This window comes from Oncorhynchus keta, chromosome 29 (genome assembly GCF_023373465.1).
Source record: "Oncorhynchus keta strain PuntledgeMale-10-30-2019 chromosome 29, Oket_V2, whole genome shotgun sequence".
Taxonomy (NCBI): Eukaryota; Metazoa; Chordata; class Actinopteri; order Salmoniformes; family Salmonidae; genus Oncorhynchus; species Oncorhynchus keta.
The window spans coordinates 39,881,718-39,887,717 of NC_068449.1; positions in this window are offsets into that span (position 1 = coordinate 39,881,718).

Below are 6,000 nucleotides of genomic sequence, written 5' to 3' on the forward strand. Positions count from 1 at the left end.
GATCCCAGATACTACAGCCAGATGCAGCCTTTAATTGAGGCCAGGCTAATTTTGCAGCAAAACTGCTTCAAATAGGGTGACTCGCCTAGGTAGCTAGCTATTAACTAAATGACAACCCTATTCATTCTAGAAGTATTAACTCTATTGCTTAATTCAGAAAGTAGGCCTCGCCTCCGAGTTACATCGTAGATATTAGCTAGAGAGCTAGCTAGCGTAATTTAGCCAACGTGAGCTAGCTAGCCAACTTGCATTGTTACTGACATGCCACGATCCTGCTTACTTTGCAGCTGACAGATATTTAGCTACTGTGGATAGTAATGGTTTATGATAATTGCTGTTAGTTCATTATCTAGCTAGCTAACTAGCTAAGTGTAAAATGCAGCTAGCTAGCTAACCAACTAGGCAGTTATAAAAGACAATCACTCTGTAATTTACCATACTTCTCGGATTAACAAGACTTTTCTTTAGCCAAGAAGGTTCAAAACTATATGGCTTTAGACCTGTGCTTCATTGTCAAAAGAAACCAACTCTCACACTCCGCCCTGGTGCAGCCAGACAGTCCATGACTTAGCATTACAAAAGTATTCACCTAAATCTACGTCAAGCCTGGACAAAGTTCTTTTTAATATGTTGATGGTGCGCGTGCAGCCCAGAAATCAATTAAATCTCCAATTGACAATGTTGGATGGAAAAAAATGTGACATATCAGCATCATACATTTCATGCACTACTCATTTTTTTTTTTTAAGTGAAACATTACCTTTAAGAGAATTACGGTAAAAGAGCTAAAACATCAGGAGATCTCTTAAATATAAACCATATAAAACCATATCAAACTCTGTTTCAGGTCCTTTTGTTCCAATCATGCACTGATCTTTAACTTAAATTATCCACAATAAAAAGCCCCAAAAACTGCCACAGATCAGAGCTTATGTGACTTAACTTTCCAAACACAAACTGATGACATTAATGCATGACCTGTGATGTGAAGAGAGCATAAATCAATTCTGTCAGACCATCCAGTGATTTCAACATGTCAATAAAGTGTGTCCATGACTGGAATCAATCCATTGAGCATTCCCCAAGGGCACATAATTGAGAGAGTGGAGAGAATAGTATAGCCCAGGGCAGATATTTAGGCCATGGGTGGATGTGATAGCGTGTTTGTGTGAGAATGTGTACATGTTGTGCGTTTGTGTGTGTGTTCATAAGTGGTCTAATGAGAGAAAAGAGGGATCTATTAAGTTTTACCAACCATATACACCACTGGTCAAAAGTTTTAGAAAAACAAAATGTTTTCTCATTCAATGGTTTTTCTCTATTTTTACTATTTTCTACATTGTAGAATAATAGTGAAGACATCAAAGCTGTGAAATAACACATATGGAATCATGTAGTAACATGCTTTATGGTGGGAAGTACACATGCGGAGATCATCCATTCACCCCCACTGCATCTCACAAAGACACGGCGGTTGGAACAAAAAATATCCAGACCAAATAACTAATTTCCAACACATTGCTCATGTTTCTTGGCCCAAGCAAGTCTCTTCTTATTATTGGTGTCTTTCGGTAGTGGTTTCTTTGCAGCAAAATCGACCATGAAGGCCTGATTCACACAGTCTCCTCTGAACAGTTGATGTTGAGATGTGTCTGTTACTTGAACTCTGTGAAGCATTTATTTGGGCTGCAATTTCTGAGGCAGGTAACTGTAATGAATGCATCCTCTGCAGCAAAGGTATCTCTGGGTCTTCCATTCATGTGGCGGTCCTCATGAGAGACAGTTTCAACATAGCTCTTGATGGTTCTTGCGACTGCACTTGAAGAAACTTTCAAAGTTCTTGAAATGTTCTGTATTGACAGGACCTTCATGTCTTTAAGTAATGATGGACTGCCATTTCTCTTTGCTTATTTGAGCTGTTCTTGCCATAATATGGACTTGTTTTTTTTACCAAATAGGGCTATCTTCTGTATACACCCCTACCTTGTCACAACACAACTGATTGGCTCAAATGCATTAAGATGGAAAGATATTCCACAAATGAACTTTTAAGAAGGCACACCTGTTAATTGAAATGCATTCCAGGTGACTACCTCATGAAGCTGGTTGAGAGAATGCTAAGAGTGTGCAAAGCTGTCATAAAGGCAAAGGGTGGCTATTTGAATAATGTGAAATATGAAATATATTTTGATTTGTTTAACACATTTTTGTTACTACATGATTCCATATATGTTATTTCATAGTTTTGATGTCTTCACTATTATTCTACAATGTAGAAAATAGTAAAACTGAAGAAAACCCTTGAATGAGTAGATATTCTAAAACTTTTGACTGGTAGAGTACATGGGTAGAAATTCAAATGATACCAGTACATTCTCTAACCTAATACCATGCATCTCTAGTGCATACAGTGCCTTCAAAGTATTCACACCCCTTGACTTTTTCCCCAAGAATTGTGTTACAGCCTGAATTTAATATGGATTAGATTTGTTGTCACTGATCTACACACAATTCCCCATAATGTCAAAGTGGAATTACATTTTTAGAAATTTTTTCAAATTAATAAAAATGAAAAGCTGATATGTCAATAAGTATTCAACCTCTTTGTTATGCAAGACTAAATAAGTGCAGGAGTAAAGATGTCCTTAACAACTCACACAATAAGCTGCATAGACTCACTCTGAGGGCAATAATAATGTTTAACCTGTTAAGCGCACCTGACACACAGGCGTGCCATCTAGCCATCTGGAAATGCAAATGCGCTACGCTAAATGCTAATAGCACTCGTTAAAACTCAAACGTTCATTAAAACACACATGCAGGGTACTGAATTAAAGCTACACTCGTTGTGAATCCAGCCAACGAGTCAGATTTTTAAAATGCTTTTCGGCGAAAGCATGAGAAGCTATTATCTGATAGCATGCAACACCCCGAAATACCTGAAGGGGACGTAAACAAAATAATTAGCATAGCCGACGCTACACAAAACGCAGAAATAAAATGTAAAACATTCATTACCTTTGACGATCTTCTTTGTTGGCAATCCTAGATGTCCCATAAACATCACTATTGGGTATTTTTTTCCCGATTAAATCGCTCCATATATACCCTAAATATCAATCTATGAAAAGTGTGTGATACAGGAAAAAAGACAGTTTTAAAACGCAATGTCATTTTTTTTTATTAAAAAAGTTGACAATAAACTTTCACAAAACACTTCAAAATACTTTTGTAATCCAACTTTAGGTATTAGTAAACGTTAATAATCTATCAAATTGATCACGGGGCGATGTGTATTCAATAGCTCCACGTCTTAAAATCATGGTCGGAAATTTCTCTGCCAAAACATCCTGTCGGAGACCGGAAGGAATGGGCTCTCTCTTACTCGTTTGACCAAGAAACAAAGCCCAGGCAATTGACAAGACTGGCGACATCGTGTGGAAGATGTAGGACTTGCAATCTCAGCCCCATGTAATTTGGTTTCCCATAGACAATACATGCAAGTGGCGCATGGATATTTTTTCCCAGTTTTCGGTGATCAGTTTTTCTTGCGCTTTTCGATGAAACACAGGCTCTGTTATAGTCACAGCCGTGATTTAACCAGTTTTGGAAACGTCAGAGTGTTTTCTATCCACACATACTAATCATATGCATATACTATATTCCTGGCATGAGTAGCAGGACGCTGAAATGTTGCGCGATTTTTAACAGAATGTTTGAAAAAGTAGGGGGTAGGCTTAACAGGTTTTAACATGACTACCCCATCTCTGTACCCCACACATCCCTCACTGGAGAAGTGAATTTCAAGCACAGATTCAACTACGTACAAGACCAGGGAGGTATTTCAATGGCTCGCAAAGCGAACCTATTGGTAGATGGATAAAAAAGCAGACATTTAATATCCATTTGAGCATGGTGAAATTACTAATTACACTTTGGATGGTGTATCAATAAACCCAGTCACGACAAAGATAAAGGCATCCTTCCTAACTCAGTTGATGGAGAGGAAGGAAACCGCTAAGGGATTTCACCATGAGGTCAATGGTGATTTAATAACAGTCACAGAGTTGAATGTCTGTGAAAGGAGAACGGAGGATGGATCAACAAGATTGTAGTTACTCCACAATACTATCCTAAATGACAGCGTGAAAAGAAGGAAGCCTGTACAGAATACAATTTTCCCAAAATATGCATCCTATTTGAAATAAAGCACCAAAGTAATACTGCAAAAGAAATTGCCAAAGAAATTAACTTTTGTCCTGAATACAAAGCATTATGTTTGGTGGTGGCTGCATCATGTTATGGGTGTGCTTGTCATTGGAAACGACTAGGGAGTTATAACATGGATAAGAGCAGGCAAAATCCTAGAGGAAAACATGGTTCAGTCTGCTTTCCAACAGACACTGGAAGACAAATTGAACTTTCAGCGGGACAATAACCTAAAACACATGGCCAAATATACAATGAGTGTACAAAACCTTAAGGACACCTGCTCTTTCCATGACATAGACTGAACAGGTGAATCCAGGTGAATGCACTGTAAATACTGTGTGCGTGTGTGTGTGTGCGTGTGTGCGTGCGAGTATGTGTGTGTGTGCCTGTGCATGTCTCCACCACTCCTAAATGGCTTGGCTTGAATAAGTTGGCTTGGCAGTGTCCCCCTTTCCGCTGGGCACTGCTACATGCCCCATGAAGCACTATCACCATCTCCAGGCCTCCCAACAATCTATACCACTTCAAAGGATAACAGTCTCATTGACGTTTGTTTTTCCTGTTTTGGAACTCTGACTACACGGTCTCAAACAGAGCTCTTACAGCAAGGTTAAGTCACACTCACAACAGATATCAAACTGTGAGGTCACTGCAGGGGGTTGCCTGGAAAATACACACATTATGGTACATTCACCATCACACTGTGGTAATGTCATAGTCAAACATTCCAGGGCACGCGCACACACACACACACACACGTTTTTAGCAGTCAGTGGAATGCGAGTGTGGAGAGGAAGAGAATCAGGGAGAGGAGAGGGATGAGAAGCTGGAAAGGGCTAAGGAGAGGAGAGAAAATAGTTATGAGGAGATGGGTGAGGAGAGGAGGATGAGGAGAGGAAAAGAGAGGATAAGTGGGAGATGGGTGAGGCAACTGGATGTCGTGTTGGCTGGCAGCGCGTTTCTAAGGTGAACAGGGAAGGTGTGGCTGCAATTATCTATATTATTGATAATGATAATGAGTGAGTGATTCCCCGCATCGAAAGTGGCCAGATCCCGGCGGGAGCCAGATCAGACATGACACACACACAGATAAGAGGAAGCAATGAATGAGGCAACATCGCTAGATGAAAACAAATAAGTTGTGCGCTCTCTCTCTCTCTCTCTCTCTCTCTCTCTCTCTCTCTCTCTCTCTCTCTCTCTCTCTCTCTCTCTCTCTCTCTCTCTCTCTCTCTCTCTCTCTCTCTCTCTCTCTCTCTCTCTCTCTCTCTCTCTCTCTCTGGCAAAAATTATATATTTTTGCTTAGCTCAGCTGGGGCTCCTCGAACTGAAGGTCATTGCTCTAGCATGAAATTATGTATATACTGTAAATATATGTGTTGTTTCTGGTAGCATGCTAGAGGTTTGGGGGTACTGTATGTGGCTATGAAGGAGTGGGGGCAGCTTGCTCACAGTAAACATTTTCTGCGAAACCAACAGGGAAAATGCATCAGGGAACTGTATCAAACATAGAACCATAGCCGCGGGAAGTAGGGGTGGTGCAGCAGCCCCTGAAAAATCTGAATTTATAGAAAATATGGGCCTTTACTAGTCCTGTATTAGCGGACTGATATAGCCGTCTGTAGCAGGCAAAAAAAATGTAATCTCAGCACCTCCCCCAAACTTGTTGTGGTAACATTATATTGCTATACACATCTACATGTATTGAATGCTAAATGCTGGAGGATGTCGGAGCCCAACTGATAGAGTGACTTAGAGCAAAGTCATTGTCAGTTTCAGAAGACAGCAGTG